Raw genomic sequence first — 24,256 nt, 5'->3', positions numbered from 1 at the left:
TTTTTTTAAAAAATCCTCACCTGAGGGTATTTTCCGACAACCCAGTCACGTGTCCCTGGTGGGGAATCGAACCCGTGACCCTTGGGTGTGCGGAGACCCACTCTCTAACCATGGACACACCGGCCAGGGCGATGATGGTGGTTTTGTGTTAACTAAAAGTATAGGTAGCCCTGGCCGGTGTGGCTCAGTGGCTAGATCGTCGGCCTGCGGACTGAAGGGTCCCGGGTTCGATTCCAGTCAAGGGCACATGCCTGGGTTGCGGGCTCGATCCCCAGTCGGGGGCGTGCAGGAGGCAGCCGATCCATGATTCCCTCTCCTCATCGATGTTTCTCTCTCTCTCTCTCCCTTTCTCTCTGAAATTAATAAAAATATATTTTAAAAAGTTAAGAAAATAAAAGTGTAGGTAAACGGGTTTTTTATGTTCCATGATTTGACGATCATGCTATCGGTGATTGAAATAAGCAATGTCTAGGTTAACGTTTTACTAAGAAACAGACCAGCCAACCAGTGGCGGTTTCCGAAGGCGCCTGGGCTTTTGGCGCCTTGGGGTGTCGCCGTTTGCAGGCTGGTGTTTCTCAGACTCGTGGGGGCGTCTGTGCCGGTGGCCACCGCGTCCAGGGAGCGCGGTGCTCGCAGCCCAGAGGGTGACGAGAAGGAGAATTCGGGGCCTCTGTGCACTGCCTGGCGGCCCGGGGAGAAACAGTAAATTATTATTGTTATTGGTTTCCGAGAGGAAGGGAGAGGGAGAGAGAGAGAAACATCCATGATGAGAGAGAATCATGGACCGGCTGCCTCCTGCACGCCCCACGCTGGGGACCGAGCCCACAACCCGGGCCTGTGCCCTGATGGGGAATCGAACCCTGACCTCCTGGTTCCAAGGGTGACGCCCAACCACTGAGCCACAGCCGCCGGGGATGCTGTGCTCTGTAAGCTCTCCAGGGCCGCAGTGTGTTTCTGAGCTCCCGATTCTGTTGATAACCCGCTGCGTCCAGGGCTGCACACCCTCTGGGCCCCCGGACGCGGGCTCCGGGGGGAAGAAGTGGGGCCGCGGCGAGAAGGCCGCCCGTGACCTCGTGCGGGAACCGGGGCGTGATGAGCGTGTCCGGTGCCTCCCAGCTGGCTGCGTACGTGTCCTCGGTCTGTCTTTCTGCGAGAGACACACTTCATTCCTCCTGGTTTTTGGGCTTTTTTGTTGTTGTTGTTGCATTTGACACGGGTGGCTTTGCCAATAGAAAACGGCCGCTGGAGCCGACGCTGTCTTCCTGGTGTCCCGGTAGACCAGCCGTGGGCAAACTACGGCCCGCGGGCCGGATCCGGCCCGTTTGAAATGAATAAAACTAAAAAAATAAAAGACCGTACCCTTTTATGTAATGATGTTTACTTTGAATTTATATTAGGTCACACAAACGCTCCATCCATGCTTTTGTTCCGGCCCTCCGGTCCAGTTTAAGAACCCATTGTGGCCCTCGAGTCAAAAAGTTTGCCCACCCCTGCGGTAGATAAACATAGGGTGTCCCATAATTCACGCAAGATTTGAATTCTGCGTGAGCATTAACGACAACAACAAAATAAATAAAAGCCCGATTGGACTCGGTTTATTGAATCAGATTCTAATATCTGTTGCCCTTTGATGTCACTCCCTTCGATTCGATCAGCATCACCAGGTACCCATGATGGCCCAGGAGCCGGGACAAGGAAGACCAATGGAGACCGCGGCTTTGCGTCTGTGCCAGCAAAACCCTGGAGGCCATGGGCCCGATGTGCTGTTCCATACGTAAACCCTAGACTGTGTCCTTTATGAATCAATAAAAAAATTTCAATTTTTCATTATAAACCTGTGTTTTCTATCAAAGTTACTTCTTGCGTGAATTTTGGGACGCCCTATGCCAGGACGGCCCTCACAGCGCGGACCGTGCTGCGGGCTGTGGGTGTGAGATCGAGGCTCCCCTCCGAGCGGGACGGCTCCCGGCCCCCGTCCTCGGCTGAGGGCTCGGTTGGCGCGACACCGAGTGGAGCGGCAGCCGCTCCAGCGATTGCACGCCGGCCTTCTGAGAGAGAGAGAGAGAGAGAGAGAGAGAGACATTGATGCAACGGACACATCTATGGGTGGCTGCCCTCTAGCCCGGACTGGGTGGGGACCAGCCCTCCAACCCAGGCGTGTGCCCTTGACCGGGAATCGAACCTGCGACCCTCCTGTGTGCCGGCCGGTGCGCTAACCGCTGAGCCGCACAGGCCAGGGCTCCGTGCCCGCCTCTTTGGCCGGTCTGTCTGAGTTGTGGCGACGTACGCGTTGGCCTTGGTTTTCGGGTACGGCTTTTGGCGTGCGCGCCCACTTCTGCCTGTGGGACTCTCGAATTCGCGGGGTCGCTTCGTGTCTGAAGGGAAGGTGACCGTGGGCTGGGGCGTTGGCATGTGCGTGACATCGAGGGCAGGTCAGCCAGATGTCAGTGAATTGCTCTATCGCCCGGGGAAGGGAGGGGGTGCCTGTGGGGAGGGCCCTGGTCATTATCACTGGACTAGAGGCCCGGTGCACGAATTTGTGCACGGGTAGGGTCCCTCGGGCTGGCCGGGGTGGGGGAGGGACCGCGGGAGGGGAGGTTGGCTGTGGGAGCGCACGGACCACCAAGGGGCAGCTCCTGCGTGGAGCATCTGCCCCCTGGTGGTCAGTGCGCGTCACAGCGACCGGTCGACCGGTCACTTCGGCTTTTATACATAGAGATTGTTTGCCGGCCAGATTGCCCGTGTGATGTGTCACAGAGGCATGTCAGGGAGCGGCCCCACCCAGGCTGTTCCCAGAAGCCCTTGCAGGTGTTGTCTCCCACGTGCATACAGCAGGCGCTCAGTAAGTGCAGGCTTGCAGGTGTGACCTCTGGGACTGGGGCGGGGTGGATGGAGCAGGCATGTCGGGGAACCGGTGGAAGCCGGCGGGGCGTTCAGCCTGCGTGCACCCTGAGCTTCGAGAGTGGAAACACGGCGCCCGCTTCTAACATCGTTGAAATACCGTCTACATAGCTAAGGTCTATTTTTATTGGTGAGACAGAATCCTGGATCGGCCGCCTCCTGCACGCCCCCTGCTGGGGTTCGAGCCCGCAACCTGGGCGTGTGCCCTTGACGGGAATCGAACCCGGGACCCATCCGTCCGCAGGCGGACGCTCCATCCACTGGGCCAACCCGGCGAGGGTCGTCTCCGTCGTGCATGTCTTCATGTCTTCCCACGGAAATAAAAAAGCAATTGTCGTCCGGATCGTTGCGTGGGAAGTCCGCAGCCGGCAAACTGATATAACCCCGGCTAATCACATTAGCGGACTCACCCTAAATATAGAGGAAGATTAGCTCATGGAAATGCCTCCTTTCTATCTCGGTCCGTCCAGCTCACACCCACCCAGCGGTCGGATCATTTCTCGTTACGTTCTGTCATGTTTTTGGCCGTCCTGGGCGTGTTTTCGGAAAAGGGAGCTGAAACGAGACTGGATGTTTTCGTTTTTCTCTGACTCATGTTTAAATGGGAAAAGGGCCCGGCCGGCGCGGCTCAGCGGTTGAGCATTGACCTATGAACCAGGAGGTCCCGGTCGGGGCACGTGCCCGGGTTGCGGGCTCGATCCCCGGTGGGGGGCGTGCGGGAGGCAGCCGATCCATGACTCTCCCTCACCATGGATGCTTCTCCCTCTCCCTTCCTCCCTAAAATCAATAAGGATATATCTATAATAATAAAAGCGTCATATGCTCATTAGACCGGATGTCTTTCCGGACGACCTTCTGGACGAAGCCAGGGCTGTAAGGGAAGCCCAGGTTCCCGGTGCCAGAGGAAAGCCGGTGCCGGCACCGGGCCTCTAGTTTTTAAGGTAAATGGAAAATGGCACCCAGCAAAAGCTGTCTTGTGAGTTTTCATTCTCTCAGTTATCACGCGTCCTCACGCACACACAGTATTACACGCCTGGCATCACAGACGGCGAGCTAGGGGTCCCCGCGTTCCCGCGTGGCCTTGGCTTTAGGGAAGTTGGGGCGCGATCCACGGCTCCCTGTCTGAGGGTAGATGTTCAGCCGTCTCCAGCTTCCCGCCGTGTTCGCTTTCCCACTGGCTGGGCTGTATTTGGACGACGAGTGTATTTCTCTGCGTGGGTTTCCGGCGGCCCAGGTGCTCACCGGAGGGGAACTTCTCTCCGTCCGCACCGCTGGGTTGGGCGGCCGCTCGTGCGTGGCGGGCTAGGCCCTGGATTGAGGGGGGCACGGTGGAGACGGGGGCTGGGCGTCTCGGAGCCGGCTGTCCCCTGGGTTCACTGGTGCTCGTCATGGACGTTTGCTGTGAGTGGCAGCTGCGCTGACGTCTAGTCGAACGGAACTGAAGATCTGGCTTAAGATCAAGTTGATTTTCTTTTAAACAAATGTATTTTTTTATTGATTTCAGAGAGGAAGGGAGAGGGAGAGAGAGAGAAACACCCATGATGAGGGAGGATCGTGGGTCGGCCGCCTCCTGCACTCCCCTCCTGGGGATGGAGCCTGCAACCCGGGCATGTGCCCTTGACCGGGAATCGAACCCTGACCTCCTGGTTCCTAGGAGCCTTGATGCTCAACCACGGAGCCAGCCAGCCGGCCGGGCGATTTCTAGGATTTGTGTGTGTGTGTGGTATCACCTGCTTGGCATTGCATTAAATTTCCGAAGTTTTATTCATTCTCTCCTGGTGTGGACCCTCATCGCTGGAGCACTTACTGGGGTTGAAAACCTGTTTCCTGTTGGGTGTCCATGGGGATCCGAGTTATTTTGTGCAGGTGGCCTTCGGCCAGGGCTTTCCGATCAGCGTGCGTTTTCTTTTTCCTCCCTCGCAAGGTCGCAGGGTCTTAGGGCCAGGATCCCACGTGCGCTCCCCTGGTGCTGTGCACGGCCGTGTGCGTGGTGAATCGCGGTGGGCTGCTGAGGGTGTCCACCGCCCTCCGCCTCCCTCTCTGTGCTAAAGGGCTGAGCCACGTCCAGCAGGGCCAGGGGTGAGCGTGAGGAGGGGTGGCCAAGGATTAGAGTAGACGGACAGTTGGATACAGTCGGGGCCAGGTGGACCACTGTGCCTGGATGAGGGCACAGGGAAGGATTAGAGGAGATGGAGAAGAGGATACAGTCGGGGCCAGGTGGACCGCTGTGCCTGGATGAGGGCACAGGGAAGGATTAGAGGAGATGGAGAAGAGGATACAGTCGGGGCCAGGTGGACCACTGTGCCTGGATGAGGGCACAGGGAAGGATTAGAGGAGACGGAGTAGAGGGTATAGTCAGGGCCAGGTGGACCACTGTGCCTGGATGAGGGCACAGGGATGGATTAGAGAGGATGGACAGGAGGATACAGTCGGGGCCAGGTGGACCGCTGTGCCTGGATGAGGGCACAGGGATGGATTAGAGGAGACGGACAAGAGGATACAGTCGGGGCCAGGCGGACCACTGTGCCTGGATGAGGGCACAGGGAAGGATTAGAGAGGACGGACAGGAGCATACAGTCGGGGCCAGGTGGACCGCTGTGCCTGGATGAGGGCACAGGGATGGATTAGAGGAGACGGACAAGAGGATACAGTCGGGGCCAGGTGGACCACTGTGCCTGGATGAGGGCACAGGGAAGGATTAGAGGAGACGGAGTAGAGGGTATAGTCAGGGCCAGGTGGACCACTGTGCCTGGATGAGGGCACAGGGATGGATTAGAGGAGACGGACAAGAGGATACAGTCGGGGCCAGGCGGACCACTGTGCCTGGATGAGGGCACAGGGAAGGATTAGAGAGGATGGACAGGAGCATACAGTCGGGGCCAGGTGGACCGCTGTGCCTGGATGAGGGCACAGGGATGGATTAGAGGAGACGGACAAGAGGATACAGTCGGGGCCAGGCGGACCACTGTGCCTGGATGAGGGCACAGGGAAGGATTAGAGAGGATGGACAGGAGCATACAGTCGGGGCCAGGTGGACCGCTGTGCCTGGATGAGGGCACAGGGATGGATTAGAGGAGACGGACAAGAGGATACAGTCGGGGCCAGGCCGACCACTGTGCCTGGATGAGGGCACAGGGAAGGATTAGAGAGGACGGACAGGAGCATACAGTCGGGGCCAGGTGGACCGCTGTGCCTGGATGAGGGCACAGGGATGGATTAGAGGAGACGGACAAGAGGATACAGTCGGGACCAGGCGGACCACTGTGCCTGGATGAGGGCACAGGGAAGGATTAGAGAGGACGGACAGGAGCATACAGTCGGGGCCAGGTGGACCGCTGTGCCTGGATGAGGGCACAGGGAAGGATTAGAGAGGATGGACAGGAGCATACAGTCGGGGCCAGGTGGACCGCTGTGCCTGGATGAGGGCACAGGGATGGATTAGAGGAGACGGACAAGAGGATACAGTCGGGGCCAGGCGGACCACTGTGCCTGGATGAGGGCACAGGGAAGGATTAGAGAGGACGGACAGGAGCATACAGTCGGGGCCAGGTGGACCGCTGTGCCTGGATGAGGGCACAGGGAAGGATTAGAGAGGATGGACAGGAGGATACAGTCGGGGCCAGGTGGACCGCTGTGCCTGGATGAGGGCACAGGGATGGATTAGAGGAGACGGACAAGAGGATACAGTCGGGGCCAGGCGGACCACTGTGCCTGGATGAGGGCACAGGGAAGGATTAGAGAGGACGGACAGGAGCATACAGTCGGGGCCAGGTGGACCGCTGTGCCTGGATGAGGGCACAGGGAAGGATTAGAGGAGATGGAGTAGAGGATACAGTCAGGGCCAGGTGGACCGCTGTGCCTGGATGAGGGCGCAGTGACCCAGCCTGCGCGAAGCTTTATTGTACAGTCGGATCCCCCAGAGCCAAGCAAGGGCAGCACGTTTACAATGTTCTTGCGAATTTCGCATTGGCTTCTTTCCGGTGGTTACCAATCTCTGACCTTGATCAGGCCCGGTTTAGGCGGCACTGGCTGCACCCCCGCAGCCCACATCCCTTGGCTACCGAGGACTGCAGGGTCGGACTGTAAGGTCAAGCTTACATACAGCGATGGCCTTTTGGCTATAATTGTGCTGGGAGGGCTTTGTAACTAGATTCCACCTCCAAGTGAGATCATGGGATACGTGTCTTGCTCTGACCGGCTTATTCCGCTCAGCATCATGCTCTCCAGGTCCCTCCAGGCTGTCTCACAGGGTAAGAGACCCTCCTTTTTCAGGGCTGCGTAGTATTCCACGGTTTTCCCCCGTTGATTTCTAGAGAGAGAGGACACAGAGAGAGAGATGGACGTGAGAGAGGCACATGGATTGGTTGCCTCCTGCGTACCTGGGCTGGGGATGGAGCCTGCAACCCAGGAACGTGCCCGTGACCAGACCCGAACCCGGGGCCCTTTGGTGCGCGGGTCGATGTTCTCAACCGCTGAGCCACAGCTGCCGCGGGCAGACTTCCCTTTGCAAAGAGAGTGCGTTTCTGACTTCCTGGGATGTATTCCTGGAAGTGGGATTAGGGTCATGCGCTGGGGTGTGTGTGTGTGGGCGGGGAGCCACCCGAGAGAGGTCAGGAGGGGGAAGAGGAGACACAGGTAATACTTTCAACAATTAGGAACTTAGATCGAGAAAAGAGAACAAAGAGAGAGCGCACGGTCCAGAGCACGTGGTGCCCCTGGGGTCGGTTACGACCGGATCAGCCAGGCGTGCACTGCCTCTAGGGGCTGCCCGGCAGACATGGAAGGAACTTTGTTATGAGAAACTGCTTCTTCCGGTTTGGAAATGGCTGGTAGACATGGTCCAGCCCTTTTTTTTTTTTTTTTGGTCTCGAATGAATTTTGCATTGAAGTGTAGACACTGGCCCGGCCGACGTGGCTCAGTGGCTGAGCGTCGACCTAGGAACCAGGAGGTCAGGGTTCGATTCCTGGTCAAGGGCACATGCCCGGGTTGGGGGCTGGATCCCCAGTAGGGGGCGTGCAGGAGGCGGCCGATCCATGATTCTCTCTCATCATGGATGTTTCTCTCTCTCTCCCTCTCCCTCCCTCTCTGAAATCAATAAAAAAATGTTCTTTTAAAAATGTAGACACTGAGCCGTGAGAAAGCCAGGGTCCCTCGTACGGGCACCTGGCATGTCACCGGTGCCCAGGGGTTGGAGCCCATGCCCCTCGGGGAGGAACGGCCCTTCTCGTCCTGTTCGCTGGCCGTATCGGAGGGTCGTGCGAGTGGACTCCTGCCCCACAGGCTTCCCGTTATCGTCTCACCCGCGAGGAGAAGGGGGCGGGGGCCGGGGGCAGGGTGCGTGCGTGTGAGGGCGAGGAAGGCGTGGAAACCTCGTGGCCACTGGCAGGGGCGGCCGCCGGGCGAGACGGGCCGGCGAGGACAGCCGGGGACGGTGTGACCCGTGGCTCAGGCAGCGTGATCGAGGGAGAGAGGATCCGGGGTCATCCGCCTCCAGGCTGCCCTGGGGCAGTGTCGGTGCCACGGATGCTCTTGGGAACGCGTTCGGCTCAACTTTCCTTTTTATTTATATTGTTTTTCTTTATTGATTAAGCTATTACAAATGTGTCCTGATCCCCCCATTGTCCCCCCATTCCCCCCCCATGCCCTATCCCCCCTCCTCCCCCGCCTCCTGTGTGTAGCCATTGGTTATGCTTATATGCATGCATACAAGTCCTTTGGTTGGATTAAATAAAAATAGGCCCGTGGAACCCGGCCGGCGTGGCTCAGCGCTTGCCCGTCGACCCAGGAACCAGGAGGTCACCGGTTCGATTCCCGGTCGGGGCACGTGCCCGGGTTGCGGGCTCGGTCCCTGGTGGGGGCCGTGCAGGAGGCGGCCGATCAGTGACTTCCTGTCTCTTCGATGTTTCTGTGTCTCCCCCTCTCCCGGCCTCTCTCTCTCTCAAGATCAATAAAGGGCCCTGACCGGTGTGGCTCAGTGGATAGAGCGTCGGCCTGCGGACTCAAGGGTCCGGGGTTCGATTCCGGTCAAGGGCATGTGTCTTGGTTGCAGGCACATCCCCAGTGGGGGGTGTGCAAGAGGCAGCCGATCGATGTTTCCAACTCTCTATCCCTCTCTCTTCCTCTCTGTAAAAAATCAATAAAATATGTGTATTTTTTACAAAGATCAATAAAGGTCTGTTTTAAAGAAGCTGACCACGTGATGGTGGGCTAACGTCTGGGGCCGGGGCCGGCGGGCAGGCCGATGTTTTCCTGGCGAGGGGCGAAGAGCGGGAGCAGCGTGACTGGGGTTTAGTCCTGAAGGCGCCGTCACCGTCCACGAGACCGGAGAATAAGAGCACGTCCTGCTTCTGCTGACCACGGCGGCCTGGGCCAGATGCCCCAGCCGCGCCGGCACACGCGCTGGCCGGTTCCCGGGCTGCCCCCAGCCCTCGCTGGCGCCCGTGCGATTACAACCGCGGTGGTCGGGGTGCCCCCGGGGTGCGGGCCACCTCCCGGCCTTCGCATCGCCTGACGGGGAATTCTCGGTGGGTTCACCCGCCGGCCCCTGGAGCAGTAACCTGGCCGAGGCCACGCTCCAGACTCATCGTGGTGCCCGAGCGCCTTTCCCTTCTTTTCTTTTTTTAAATATATTTTTATCGCTTTCAGAGAGAGAGAAACATCCGTGATGAGAGTGAATCATGGACCGGCCGCCTCCTGCACGCCCCCCGCTGGGGATCGAGCCCGCAACCTGGGCACGTGGCCTGACCGGGACTCGAACCCTGACCTCCTGGTTCCCAGGTCGCTGCTCAGTCACGGAGCCCCGCCGGCCGGGGCGGTTTGCCGCTGGACGTGCGGGGACGTGGGAATGTGAGCTCAGCCTGAGGCCGCCCCGAGCCTCCCGGCCCACGGAGATGGCAGGTGGCGTGGCCGTGCCCGCCGTCGGCCGGGATGGTGAGTGAGGCCGTGTAGCAGCGCGTCCGTGGGGCGGGCCGGCCGGGCCTTGTCCCGGGACCCACGCCCGCGTCCCTGTCCGGGAGTGGATGCACCGTGGCCCCTGGAGCGAAGCCGGTGGTGACAGGGAGACGCCCTGGAGCTCGGGGAGCCGGGCACGGCTCCCGGCCTGCGCCGTGAGATGCGGTGAGACCGGGAGGTCATGTCGGTGCTCCTGGTGCCAAGCACAGCACCTGTCGGTCACCCGCAGAGGCTTGGGGATGAAACGGAGACGGTTTGGCCAGGGCCGGTGTGGCTCAGGGGGTAGAGCGCCGGCCTGCGGACTGCAGGGCTCCGGGTTCGGTTCCGGTCCAGGGCACGCACCTGGGTTGCAGGCTCCATCCCCGGCCCTGGTGGGGGCGCCTGCAGGCAGTGACTGATGGGGCACAGGCCTTCCTGCGGGGCGTGACGGGGTTATTGGAAGGCCGATGGTGCCGACGGCGGGGACACAGCTGAATATTCCGAAAGCAGCTGCAGGCGCCCAGCAGGCGTGGCTCAGGGGTTGAGGGTCGACCTAGGAACCAGGAGGTCAGGGTTCGATTCCCGGTCAAGGGCACAGGCCCGGGTTGCGGGCTCGATCCCCAGTGGGGGGCGTGCGGGAGGCAGCCGATGCATAATTCTCTCTCATCATGGATGTTTCTATCTCTCTCTCCCTTCCTCTCTGAAATCAATAAAAAATATATTAAAAAAATAAAAGGAAAAGGGAAAAAGCACACTTCTGGTGAAAAAGTGGTTTCTTTTATTTTTAGAAATATATTTTTACTGATTTCAGAGACTGAGAGAGAGAAATATCAGTGATGAGACAGAGGCACGGACCGGCCGCCTCCTGCACGCCCCCCACCGGGGATGGAGCCCGCCGCCGAGGTCCGTGCCCTCGGCCAGAATCGAACCCGGGACCCTGCGGGCCGCAGGCCGACGCGCTGCCCACTGGGCCACCCCGGCCAGGGCCTCGGCGGTTTCTCTTAGAGCCTCTGCCGTGCAGACAGACGGCGTCCGACTCTGTCCCCACGGGGGACGTTGCCCGGAGCTGGTTAGTCGGCTGCGAGCGCGGACCAAAGTGCGCTCCAGGGCTCGGTTCCTGGGAAAAAGAAACAGAAAAGAGAAAAGAGAAGAAAAGAAAGGAACGGAAGGTGTCCGAGCGGCTCTTTGCTGGTTTGTTTCCGCGGTAACTGGGGCCGTGGGTGGCAACGGCTCTTTGCTGCCGGCCGTGCACCCTTGCACGTGGTTGCAAGGAGGCTGGGGCAGCAGGCTGGGTGCAGGGCGACTACACCCCGTATTGGGGGGCGGGGGGGAGGCCGGGACGGGGCGGGAAGGCCCCGCCCGCCCCCCGGGAACCTGCCTTCTCTGTGGGCGGGAGTCCTGTCTGCAGGGACGGACGGGCGTCTTCTTTTAAAATGCGTTGGTCCTGATTTCAGAGGGGAAGGGAGAGGGAGAGGGAGAGGGAGAGAAACGTCGATGATGCGAGAGACGCATTGGGCCTCCTGCTCGCCCCCCGCTGGGGATGGAGCCCGCACCCCAGGCCTGTGCCCTTGGCTGGATTCGAACCCGGGACCCTTCGGTCCGCAGGCCGGCGCTCTATCCGCTGAGCCAAGCCGGCCGGGGGGGGGGCTAGACTTCGGGCGGCACCGAGCCGACCGCCCAGGTCACTTTCCCTGCTGACCCAGTTGCAGAGCTGCCAGCACAGGGAGGGGGCGGGAGGCCGCCTGGCCGGTCGCCGCTGGCCTCCGGCAGGACCTAAAATTAGCTCATTGAGGAGCCAGCCAGGGGCCGGCCGTGGCCGGGGCGTGTCCCACGGGGACTCCAGGGCGGGGGGGTGACTGCTGCGTCTGCCCCCGGTTTCCGATCTGGCTTCTCTGAGTGTCCTCGCCCCACGTGGGACCGAGAGTGGGGTGTGCGTGCAGGGTGCCCGCGAGGCAGGTCCTGGCTTTATGGTGAGAAGCGGGGACGGGACTGGTGAGCTGGGGGCCCACTGGTGAGCTGGGGGCCCGCTGGTGAGCTGGGGGCCCGCTGGTGAGCTGTGTGTCCGCTGGTGAGCTGGGGGCCCGCTGGTGAGCTGTGTGCCCGCTGGTGAGCCGTGTGTCCGCTGGTGAGCCGTGTGTCCGCTGGTGAGCCGTGTGCCCGCTGGTGAGCTGGGGGCCCGCTGGGGAGCTGTGTGTCCACTGGTGAGCTGGGGGCCCTCTGGTGAGCTGTGTGCCCGCTGGTGAGCTGGGGGCCCGCTGGTGAGCTGTGTTCCCGCTGGTGAGCTAGGGGCCCACTGGTGAGCTGTGTGTCCGCTGGTGAGCTGTGTGCCCGCTGGTGAGCTGTGTGTCCGCTGGTGAGCTGGAGGCCCGCTGGTGAGCTGTGTGCCCGCTGGTGAGCTGGGGGCCCGCTGGTGAGCTGTGTCCCCGCTGGTGAGATGTGTCCCCGCTGGTGAGCTGTGTGCCCGCTGGTGAGCTGGGGGCCCGCTGGTGAGCTGGGGGCCTGCTGGTGAGCTGTGTCCCCGCTGGTGAGATGTGTCCCCGCTGGTGAGCCGTGTGCCCGCTGGTGAGCCGTGTGCCCGCTGGTGAGCTGTGTGCCCGCTGGTGAGCTGTGTGCCCGCTGGTGAGATGTGTCCCCGCTGGTGAGCTGCGTGCCCGCTGGTGATCTGGGGGCCCACTGGTGAGCTGTGTGCCCGCTGGTGAACTAGGGGCCCGCTGGTGACCTGTGCGCCCACTGGTGAGCTGGGGGCACGCTGGTGAGCTGTGTGCCCGCTGGTGATCTGGGGGCCCGCTGGTGAGCTGTGTGTCCACTGGTGAGCTGGGGGCCCGCTGGTGAGCTGTGTGCCCGCTGGTGAGCTAGGGGCCCACTGGTGAGCTGTGTGCCCGCTGGTGAGCTAGGGGCCCACTGGTGAGCTGTGTGTCCGCTGGTGAGCTGTGTTCCCACTGGTGAGCTAGGGGCCCACTGGTGAGCTGTGTGCCCGCTGGTGATCTGGGGGCCCACTGGTGAGCTGTGTGCCCACTGGTGATCTGGGGGCCCGCTGGTGAGCTGTGTGTCTGCTGGTGAGCTGTGTGCCCGCTGGTGAGCTGTGTGCCCGCTGGTGAGCTGTGTGTCTGCTGGTGAGCTGTGTGCCCGCTGGTGAGCTGTGTGTCCGCTGGTGAGCTGTGTGCCCGCTGGTGATCTGGGGGCCCACTGGTGAGCTGTGTGCCCACTGGTGATCTGGGGGCCCGCTGGTGAGCTGTGTGTCTGCTGGTGAGCTGTGTGCCCGCTGGTGAGCTGTGTGCCCGCTGGTGAGCTGTGTGTCCGCTGGTGAGCTGTGTGCCCGCTGGTGAGCTGTGTGTCCGCTGGTGAGCTGTGTGTCTGCTGGTGAGCTGTGTGCCTGCTGGTGAGCTGTGTGCCCACTGGTGAGCTGTGTGCCCGCTGGTGATCTGGGGGCCCACTGGTGAGCTGTGTGCCCACTGGTGATCTGGGGGCCCGCTGGTGAGCTGTGTGTCTGCTGGTGAGCTGTGTGCCCGCTGGTGAGCTGTGTGCCCGCTGGTGAGCTGTGTGTCCGCTGGTGAGCTGTGTGCCCGCTGGTGAGCTGTGTGTCCGCTGGTGAGCTGGGGGTCCGCTGGTGAGCCGTGTGTCCGCTGGTGAGCCGTGTGTCCGCTGGTGAGCCGTGTGCCCGCTGGTGAGCTGGGGGCCCGCTGGTGAGCTGTGTCCGCTGGTGAGCTGGGGGCCCGCTGGTGAGCTGTGTGTCCGCTGGTGAGCTAGGTGTCGGGCGTCCACTGTCGCGGGACAGAGACACGTTGACTGGCCGCCTCCTGCACGCACCGAGCAGGGCCAGGCATCGAACCTGCAGCTGCCCTTGGCCGGAATCGAACCCGAGACCCTTCAGTCTGCAGGCCGGCGCTCTGTCCACTGAGCCTAACTGGCCGGGGCCGCAGCCGGGTTTAACTCCGGACCCCGGGCGAGGGGGGTGGCCCCCAGGGGGCAGGAGGCCAGGGTCCGGCCCCTCGGCTCCCGCCTGCGGCCTCCTCCTTCTCAGTGCGAAATGCGGATTTTCGTTCTGTCCTCGACGCTGGTCCCCCCAGTGCCCGTAGCGGCCAGATCCGCCCTGTTCTCTGAAGGAAACGAGGGAAATCCGAGCCCCACAGAATTCTTATTTTTTTATAACGTGGCTCAGTCCGAAGCAGAAGCGTTTACTCACGCCCTCGCCGTCTTGGCTCCGTGGATAGAGCATCGACCTGCCGGCTGAAGGGACCCGGGTTCGATTCCGACTCCAGTCAAGGGCACCTGCCCCGGTCGCGGGCTCGGTCGCCAGTCTGGGGCGTGCAGGAGGCAGCCGGTCCGTGATTCTCTCTCCTCATGGATGTTCCTCTCTTCCTCTCCCTTGCTGAAATCAATTAAAAAAAAAATATATATGTATATGCACTAGAAGCCCAGTGCACGAAATTCATGCACAGGGAGGGCTGGAGATCAGGGCCGATCTGTGGGGGGCAGTCGGGGGTGGGGGGTGGGCGGCCTGCAGGATGGGGGCAGCCCCTGCGCCGGGCGTCTGCCCCCTGGTGGTCAGTGCGCGTCATCGCGACCGGTCGTTTCGCCGTTCGGTCGATTTGCATGCGGGGCTTTTACCCAATAGGATTTGTACGAAGAGCCTGTTGGCTCGGAGGAGCCGAGACCCACGGGCATGAATTCCGTCTCCTCTCGCTGCCCGTTAGAACCTCCTTCCCCCGCCACCGTGGCGGCCTCTGTCACCTGCAGGTTTAAAACTGGGTTTCCTGGTTCCCTCCCCTGGGGCTGGACACCTGCTTACTGCCCCCGGCCTGAGCTGGTGGAGGGAACCCCGTCCTCCGGATTCCGGGGGGCCTTTCGCAGGGGACGTCTTACGTGTTTCAGTTTTCCCGCCACGCCGGCTACGCCTCACGTGACGGGCAAATACGACAACGACGCGGTGACGTCTACTGTCCGAAGGGCTGTTCTGGGGGCCTCTTCCCGGCTTGGGTTGTGCAGCGATGCTTTCGCCGTCCAGAGGGAGTTGTGCGCCTTCATTGGAAAATCCCTCGTGTCTGGCCCTGGCCGGTGTGGCTCACTGGGTAGAGCGTCGCCCTGCGGACTGAAGGGTGTCCCGGGTTCGATTGCCGGTCGAGGGCACAGGCCCGGGTTGCGGGCTCGATGCCCAGTGCGGGGCGTGCAGGAGGCGGCCGGTCCGTGATTCTCAAGTCAGTTCCGAGTTGTGACGGCTGCACCGCCTGCAGTTTTAAGACACGCTCGGACCCATCAGCCCGCATTTCTGGGCCGTGGCCTGGCCGCTCCCGCAGGCGTGGGGTGCTGGCCGGTCCGCCCCGTAATACATTGACTTCAGTGGCTCGCGCTTTCTCCCTCGGTTACATCACTGGTCAGCTGCCTCCCGCACGCCCCCTACTCGGGCAAGCGCCCTTGGCCGGGAATCGAACCCGGGACCCTGTGGTCCGCAGGCCGGCGCTCTACCCACTGAGCCACCCCGGCCAGGGCTGCGGGTTCGTTTTAAACGCTCACCCGTCAGGTGCCCGCCGCGCCCTGGGCCCTGAGCACGGAGGTGGCTCCTGGTGATCCGATGGGACCACAGCCCGGGGGCCCCGCGGGCACCCAGACACTCTGTCCGTCCGCCTCTCGGCCACTGTCCCTAAAAGCCAACGGGGAAACACTGTCGGGGGCGGGTTAACCAACCGGCAGACACACAACGAGGAGGAAGATAAGTGAGGGGATGCGATGGGACCCACGTTCTCACTCGGGTGTTTCTCGCCGACAGGTGACGGAGGGCAGCCGGAGGCCGGCACGCACGCCCGGGACGGGGCCGGGGCCGGGACCCGCCCGCCTTCGGCTCTGGTGAGTGACGCGGTGAAGGGGTGGCCCGGTGGGTAGCGCGTGTGCCCTCCGCCTCTTCGTGTTTCCGGGTGGGAAGGTCATTGGTGCCGCACGGGCGGGGCGGGCGGAGGCGGCGTTGGCTCGGTGAGGGGGGTGGGGGGAGGTGGGCGCTGGCGCCTGGAAGGCCGAAGCTTCGGGGAGACTGGAGACGCTGCCCGGCCGGCGGGGCTCAGGGCTTGAGCGTCGACCTGTGAACCAGGAGGTCAGGGTTGGACTCCCGGTCGGACTCCCGGTCAAGGGCATAGGCCTGGGTTGCGGGCTCCATCCCCAGTGGGGGGCGTGCAGGAGGCAGCCGATCCGTGATTCTCATCATTGATGTTTCTCTCTCTCTCCCTCTCCCTTCCTCTCTGTGAAATCAACGAATATAATCTGTGTCACAAAAGCCCAGTATGCTAAATGTCTGGTCGTCCGATCATCCAGTCGTCCGGTTCAAACAATCAAAGCGTCATATGCTAATGATATGCGAAGGCCGCTCATCCGCTCGCTGTGACGTGCACTGACCACCAGGGGGCAGACAGTCGACCGGTCGGCCGGTCGCTGTGACGCGCACTGACCACCAGGGGGCAGACAGTCGACCGGTCGGCCGGTCGCTGTGACGCGCACTGACCACCAGGGGGCAGACAGTCGACCGGTGGACCGGTCGCTGTGACGCGCACTGACCACCAGGGGGCAGACAGTCGACCGGTGGACCGGTCGCTGTGACGCGCACTGACCACCAGGGGGCAGACAGTCGCCCGGTCGACCGGTCGCTGTGACGTGCACTGACCACCAGGGGGCAGACAGTCGCCCGGTCGACCGGTCGCTGTGACGTGCACTGACCACCAGGGGGCAGTCGCCTGGTAGGTTAGCTTGCTGCTGGGGTCGGGCCAATGGCCAGACACACCCTGGAGCCCTCCCCGGCCCCTCCCCAGCCCCAGCCGTGCACCAGTGGGGTCCCTCAGCCTGGCCTGTGCCTCTTGCCATCAGGGCTGAGCCCCCTGCCCTCCGGAGGGCACGGATTTTGTGCGCCGGGCCTCTAGTGTTAAAATAATACATAAAGCCGTGCAGAGGGGTCCCGATTGGCTCCCGAGGCCATCCCCCTCCCCCTGTGCCCGCTGGCAGCGCGACCTCTACCTGCCACCACCCCCTCCGTAGCTGGTGGCCACACTCCCTGTGACGGGCCGTGTCACAGCGCCTGCCTGCGTAGCCTTTAATTCGCTTTCCTCTCTGCCCCTCCCGGCGTGGCTCTGCCCGGGTCAGCCTTGGAGCCTCCCTGCCATAGGCGTGATGAAGTCTTATCTTTGCGGGAAAGGCCTCTCAATTCTTTTCTTTTTTTAAATATAGATTTTTATTGATCTCAGCGAGGAAAGGAGAGAGAAGCATCCATGAGGAGAGAGAATCACGGACCGGCCGCCTCCTGCCCGCCCCCCGCACTGGGGTTCGAGCCCCAACCCGGGCCTGTGCCCTGGACTGGAATCGAACCCGGGTCCCTTCAGTCCGCAGCTGGCGCTCTATCCACTGAGCCACCCCGGCCGGGGCTGCGCTTGCCTCCCGGAGGGCTGGCCGCCCTTTTCTGGCTCCAGGGTCCAGTGGGGACGCGATTCTCCGTTTCCTCCCTTCCCTGCCGAGATGGGGGTGCGTGCCGCGGGCAAGACCAGGCGCCCTGGGCAAGATGGTCCTGATTTTCAGTTGCTTTGTAAAAAAAAAATAATAATAATTTATTTTTTAAATAAATTTTCATGGACTTCAGAAAGGAAATGCGAGGGATAAAGAGGCAGAAACATCCACTGGGGATCGAGCCCGCAACCCGGGCATGTGCCCCTGACCGGGAATCGAACCCGGGACCCTTCAGTCCGCAGGCCGACGCTCAATCCACTGAGCCACACCGGCCAGGATGGGTTCCTGCAATTTAAAGGGTCCGGGAGGATGGAGAGCAAGGGGGCCATCAGGCCTCTCACAGAGCCCCCAGGGGATGCAAAGCCCCGCCCCTCCTGCAAAGCCACGCCCCTCCTGCAAAGCCCCGCCCCTCCCGCAAAGCCACGCCCCTCCGCAAAGTCCCTCTCGCAAAGTCCCGCCCCTCCCGCAAAGCCACGCCCCTCCCGCAAAGCCACGCCCCTCCGCAAAGTCCCTCTCGCAAAGCCCCGCCCCTTCTGCAAAGCATTGACCTAGGAGCCAGGAAGTCACTGGTTCGATTCCAGTCAAGGGCACAGGCCAGGTTGCGGGCTCGATCCCCAGTAGGGGGCGTGCAGGAGGCAGCCGGTGCAGGATTCTCTCATTACTGAGGTCCGTTTTTTCCCCGTGGAATGTTTCCTTTGACGTGTCCGTCATTCACATTTCCTTGTCTGTGCATCGGAAGTAATCCGAGGTCAAAGGGCCTGTCTCGGGGTCTTGGAACGCTGTGGCAGGTGCTTTAGGGACGGTGACGTGGGCCCGGGCCGGTTTTGCTCGGGGGAGAGCGCGTCAGCTGCTACCTGCAGGTCCGGTTCCCGTCCAGGGCACGTCCGCGGGTGCAGGCGTGATCGCTGGCCCTGGTCGGGTGCCTGCAGGAGACAGCCGGTCCCTGTGCCTCTCACATCGGCGTTTCCCTCTCTCTCTCTTCCTCTCTCCCTGGAAACCCGTAGGAAACTGTGCTGGGGTGAGGGGTTCACAGAACAGACAGGAAAGGACTGTGATGCCGGCCTTTCCTCTAAACCGGCGCTGCTGGCTGGTACCTCGTTCTCCTGCTGCGAGCCTCGCTCTGAGTCTGCAGGTTAGGGCTGCGTGTGAAACAAGAGGGCGGGGGCAGAGACAGGGAGGCCAGAGGCCGAGGGGGGGCGAAGATGGCACTTAGGGGCGCCTGTCCGCCCCTCTCCCCCCTCTCCTTAAAGGGGCCCTGGCTGTTGAGAGGTGTGGACCCTGGTTAAGGAGACTTGGTGTGTGTGAATGGCAGGAGGGTGTGTGCACTTGCCTCCTCTCCCATTTTATACTTTGCTTACCAACAGACACTGTTTTTGCCCGGCTGGTGCGGCATAGTAGTTGAGAGTCTTCCTGTGGGAACACACATTCCTGTGGGGGAAACACACCTTCCTGTGGGGGAAACGCATCTTCCTGTGGGGGACATGCACCTTGCTGTGGGGAAACACTTCTTCCTGTGGGGAAAACCCATCTTGCTGTGCAGGAATCCTTCATCCGGTAGGGATATACTTTTTCCTTTGGGGGAAAGGCACCTTTTGTGGGGAAAATGCACCTTCCTATGGGGGAAATGCACCTTCCTGTGGAGGAAAGGCACCTTCCTGTGGGTAGAATTCATTTTCCTGTGGGACAACCCTTTTTCCTATGGGGGAACACTTCTTCCAGTGGGGGAAACGCACCTTCCTGTGGGGAATGCACCTTCCTGTGGGGGAAATCCACCTTCCTGTGGAGGAACCCTTTTTCCTGTAGGGGAAAGCTTCTTCCTGTGGGGGAAACACACCTTCCTGTGGGGAAACCCATCTTCCTATGGGGGAAACGTGCCTTCCTGTGGGGAAGCCACCTTGCTGTGAAAGAAACGCATCTTCCTAAAAGGGAACACAACTTGGGGGTTAGAAGGGGAAGCACCTTCCTGGGGTTAAATGAATCTTCCTGTGGGAGGACCCTCCTTCCTATGGGGGAAACGCATCTTTCTGTGGGGGATATGCATCTTCCTGTCCTGGAAATGCATCACCTGTGGGGGAACCCTTCTTCCTATGGGGGAAACGCATCTTTCTGTGGGGGATATGCATCTTCCTGTCCTGGAAATGCATCACTTGTGGGGGAACCCTTCTTCCTATGGGGGAAACGCACCTTCCTCTGGGGGAACCCTTCTTCCTGTGGGGAAATAGTTCTTCCTGTGGGGGAAACGCACGTTCCTGTAGGGAAACCCATCTTCCTGTGAGGGAAACTCAGCTTCCTATGAGGGAACAGATCTTCCTGTGGGGGAAAAGCACCTTCCTGTGGGGAACGTACCTTCCTGTGGGGGAATGCATCTTCCTGGGGGGAAACCTTCCTCCTGTAGGAGAAACGCATCTTCTTGTGGGAGAACACACCTTCCTGTGGGGAAATGCATCTTCCTGTGGGAGAACCCTTTTTCCTGTGGGGGAATCGCAACTTCCTGTGGAGGATATGCACCTTCCTGTGGGGAAACCCAACTTCCTGTGTGGGAAACACAACTTCCTGTAGGGAAACCCATCTTCCTGTGGGGAAACCCATCTTTCTGTGCAGAAATGCATCTTCCTATGGGGGAAATACACGTTCCTATGGGGGAACCCTCTCTTCTGTGGGGGATACGCACCTTCCTTGTGGAACACATTTTGCTGTGGGGGAACTGCTGTTCCTGTAGGGGAAACACACCTTCCGGTAGGGACATCAACCATCCTGTGGAGGAATGCATGTTATTGTGGGGGTAACGCACCTTCCTGTGGGGAAATGCACCTTCCTGTGGGAGAATCCTTTTTCCTTTGGGGGAAACGCACCTTCCTGTAGGGAAACCCATCTTCCTGTGCGGAAACCCACCTCCCTGTGGAGGAATGCATCTTCCTGTGGGAGAATCCTTCTTCCTATGGGGGAAAAACAACTTCCTGTGGGGGAAACGCAACTTCCCATGGGGGATGTGCACCTTCCTCGAGGAAACGCATCTTCCTATGGGGGAACCCTTCTTTCTCGGGAGGAAACGCACCACCCTTTGAGAGAACATATCTTCCTGTGGGGAAACTCACCTTGCTGTTGGAGAAACGCACCTACCTATAAGGGAACACAACATGGGGATCAGGGGGAGAGCATTTTCCTGGGGTGAATGCATCTTCCTGTGGGAGAACCCTTTTTCTTATGGGGGAAATGCATCTTTCTATGGGGGATATGCACCTTCCTGTCCTGGAAATGCACCTTTTGTGGGGGAACCGATCTTCCTGTACGGAAAACGCACCTTCCTGTAGGGAAACCCATTTTCCAGCAGGGGCAACACACCTTCCTATGATGGAACACATCTTCTTGTGGGGGAAACGTACCTTCCTGTGGGGAAACGCATCTTCCTGTGGTAGAGCCCTTCTCCCTGTGGGGGAAATGGAACTCCCTGAGGGGAAAATGCACAGTTCGATGAGGGAACACATCATCCTGAGTGGTAAATGCACCTTCCTGTAGGGAAACCCATCTTCCTGTGGAGGAATGCATCTTCCAGTGGAGAACCCTTCGTCCTATGGGGGAAACGCAACTTCCTGAGGGGAAAATGCACTTTCCTGTGGGGGAACGCTTTTTCCTGCGTGGGATACGCACCTTCCTGTAGGGAAACCCACCTTCTTGTGCAGTAACACACCTTCCTGTGGGAGAAACTCATGTTCCTGCGGGAGAACGCATGTTCCTGTGGGAGAAACGCAACTTTCTGTGGGGAAATGCAACTTTGTGTAGGAGAACCCTGCTACTGGTGGAGGAACTCTTCTTCCTGTGGGGGAAATCATCTTCCTGGAAGGGAAATGCCCGTTTCTGTGGGGAAACGCACCTTCCATTGTAGGAATCCTTCTCCCTGTGGTTAAATGCACCGTCCTATAAGGCAGCGGTTCTCAACCTGTGGGTCACGACCCCTTTGAGAGAACGCATCTTCCTATGGGGGAAACGCCTCTTTCTGTGGGTGATTTGCACCTTCCTGTTCTGGAAATGCACCTTCCTTTGGGGGAGCCGTTCTTCCGGTGGGGGAAAGGCACCTTCCTCTGGGGGAACCCTACTTCCTGTGGGGGAACTGTTCTTCTTGTGGGGAAAACACACCTTCCTGTAGGGAAACCCATCTTCCTGTGGGGAAAACCATCTTCCTGTATAACAGAGGTTCTCAACCTGTGGGTCCCGAACCCTTTGGCATTCGAACGACCCTTTCACAGGGGTCACCTAAGACCATCCTTCATATCAGATATTTACATTATGATTTATAACAGTAGCAACATTACAGTTATGAAGTAGCAACGAAAACAATTTTATTGTTGGGTCACAACGTGAGGAACTGTATTTAAAGGGCCAGAAGGTTGAGAACCACTGCTGTAGAGGAATGCATCTTCCAGTGGAGAATCCTTCTTGCTATGGGGAAGCACAACTTCCTGTGGGGGAAATGCACTTTCCTGTGGGGGAGCCCTTCTTCCTATGGGGGAAACACACCTTCCTGTGGGGGAACCGATCTTCCTGTGCGGAAAACGCACCTTTCTGTAGGTAAACCCATCTTCCAGTAGGGGAAACGCACCTTCCTATGAGGGAACACATCTTCCTGTGGGGAAACGCACCCTCCTGTCGGGAAACTCATCTTCCTCTGGGAGGGCCATGCTTCCTGTGGGGAATCACAACTTCCTGTGGGAGATATTCACCTTCCTGTTCAGAAACCCACTTTCCTGTGGGGGTAACGCACCTTCCTGTAGGGAAACCCGTCTTCCTGTGGGGGAAACCCATCTTCCTGTGGAGGAATGCATCTTCCTATGGGAGAATACTTTTTCCTATGTGGGAAACGCAACTTTCTATGGGGAAAATACACTTTCCTGTTGGAGAACCCACCTTCCTGTGGGGGATACGCACCTTCCTGTGTAGAAATCCTTCTCCCTGTGTGGGAAACGCAGCTTCCTATGAGGGAAAACATCGTGGGAAGGGGTGAGGAGCACATCCCTGTGGTCAATGCATCTTCTTTGGGAGAACCCTTCTTCCTATGGGGGAAACGCATCTTCCTGTGGGGGAGCCCTTCTTCCTGTTGGGGAATCGTACCTTTCTGTAGGTGAGACGCATGTTCCTGTGGGGGAACGGATGTTCCTGTGGGGGAAATGCGCCTTCTTGTGGGGGAACGCATCTTCCTGTGGGGAAATGCACCTTCCTGTGGGAGATCCCTGCTACTTGTGGGGGAACTCTTCTTCCTGTGGGGGAACTCTTTTTCCTGTAGGGCAAATGCCTATTTCTGTGGGGAAACGTACATTCCTGTGTAGGAATCCTTCTGCCTGTGGCGGAAACGCACCTTCCTTTAATGGAAAACATTATGGGAAGGGTGGGTGAGCACATTCCTGTGGATGAATGCATATTCCCTTGTTAGAACCCTTCTTTCCATGGGGGAAACGCATCTTCCTGTGGGGGAACCCTTCTAGTGTGGGGGAAACGCACCATCCTATGAGAGAACACATATTCCTGCGGGGGGAAACGCACCTTCCTGTGGGGAAACCCACCTTGCTGTTGGAGAAACACACCTTCCTATAAGGGAACACAACTTGGGGGTTAGGGGGGAAGCACCTTCCTGGCGGTGAATGCATCTTCCTGTGGGAGTACCGTCCTCCTATGGGGGAAACGCATCGTTCTGTGTGGTATATGCACCTTCCTGTCCTGGAAATGCACCTTCCTGTGGGGGAACCGTTCTTCCTGTGGGGGAAATGCACCTTCCTGTGGGGGAACCCTACTTCCTATGTGGGAACCATTCTTCCTGTGGGGAAAACGCACCTTTCTGTAGGGAAACCCCTCTTCCTGTAGGGGAAACTCACCTTCCTACGAGGGAACACATTTTCCTGTGGGGGAAACGCACCTTCCTGTGGGGGAAAGGCACCTGCCTGTGGGGGAATGCATCTTCCTGTGGGAGAAATCTTCCTGTGGGAGATATGCACCTTCCTGTGGGGGGAAATGCACCTTCCTGTATCAAAACCCATCTTCCTGTGGGAGAACCCTTATTCCTGTGGAGGAAACGCAACTTCCTGTGGGAGAAATGCATTTTCCTGTGTGGGAACCCTCCTTCCTGTGGTGGATACGCACCTTCCTGTGGGGGAACCTTCCTCCTGTGGGGGAAACGCACGTTTCTCTGCGGGAACCCTACTTCCTGTGGGGGAACCGTTCTTCATGGGTGGAAAATGCACCTTCCTGTAGGGAAACCCATCTTTCTGTAGGGGAAACGCACCTTCCTATGAGGGAAGACATCTTCCTGTGGTGTTAAACACACCCTCCTGTGGGGAAACGCACCTTCCTGTGGCGGAAAAGCACCTGCCTGTGGGGGAATGCATCTTCCTGTTGGAGAACCCTTCTTCCTGCAGGGGAAATGCAACTTCATGTGGTAGATATGCACCTGCCTGTGGGGGAATGCATCTTTCTGTGGGAGAATCCTTCCTATGGGGGAAACGCAACTTCCTGTGGGGAAACGCATCTTCCTGTGGGGGAATGCATCTTCCTGTGGGAGAATCCTTCTTCCTATGAGGGAAATGCAACTTCCTGAGGGGGAAATGCACTTTCCTGTGGGGAAACCCTTCTTCCTATGGGGTATACACACCTTCCTGTAGGGAAACCTACCTTCCTGTGCAGTGACTCACCTTCCTGTGGGGGAAACGCATGTTTCTGTGGGAGAAATGCACCTTCCTGTGGGAAATGCAACTTTGTGTAGGAGAACCCTTCTACTTGTGAAGGTACTCTTCCTCTTGTGGGGGAAACCATCTTCCTGTAGGGGAAATGCCCATTTCTGTGGGGAAACGCACCTTCCTGGGTTGGAATCCTTCTCCCTGTGGGGGAAACGTACCTTTCTATAAGGGAAAACATCTTGGGAAGGAGTGAGGAGCACATTCCTGTGGGTGAATGCATCTTCCT

At 59.5% G+C, this 24,256-nt stretch overlaps 1 protein-coding gene across 3 annotated transcripts in view; it reads left to right on the top strand.

Annotated features, from left to right (window-relative positions):
• Nucleotides 1-24,256, top strand: part of TBL1X (transducin beta like 1 X-linked) — a 68,924-nt gene that overhangs the window by 5,021 nt on the left and 39,647 nt on the right. For all 3 annotated transcript variants that reach the window (XM_059679050.1, XM_059679049.1, XM_059679051.1), the window contains exon 2: nucleotides 15,597-15,673. The gene's annotated coding sequence lies outside the window, so the exon portion shown is untranslated. The remainder of the gene's footprint in view (nucleotides 1-15,596; nucleotides 15,674-24,256) is intronic.

Source organism: Myotis daubentonii, chromosome X (genome assembly GCF_963259705.1).
Source record: "Myotis daubentonii chromosome X, mMyoDau2.1, whole genome shotgun sequence".
Taxonomy (NCBI): domain Eukaryota; kingdom Metazoa; phylum Chordata; class Mammalia; order Chiroptera; family Vespertilionidae; genus Myotis; species Myotis daubentonii.
This window is presented reverse-complemented; position numbering and strand designations above follow the sequence as displayed.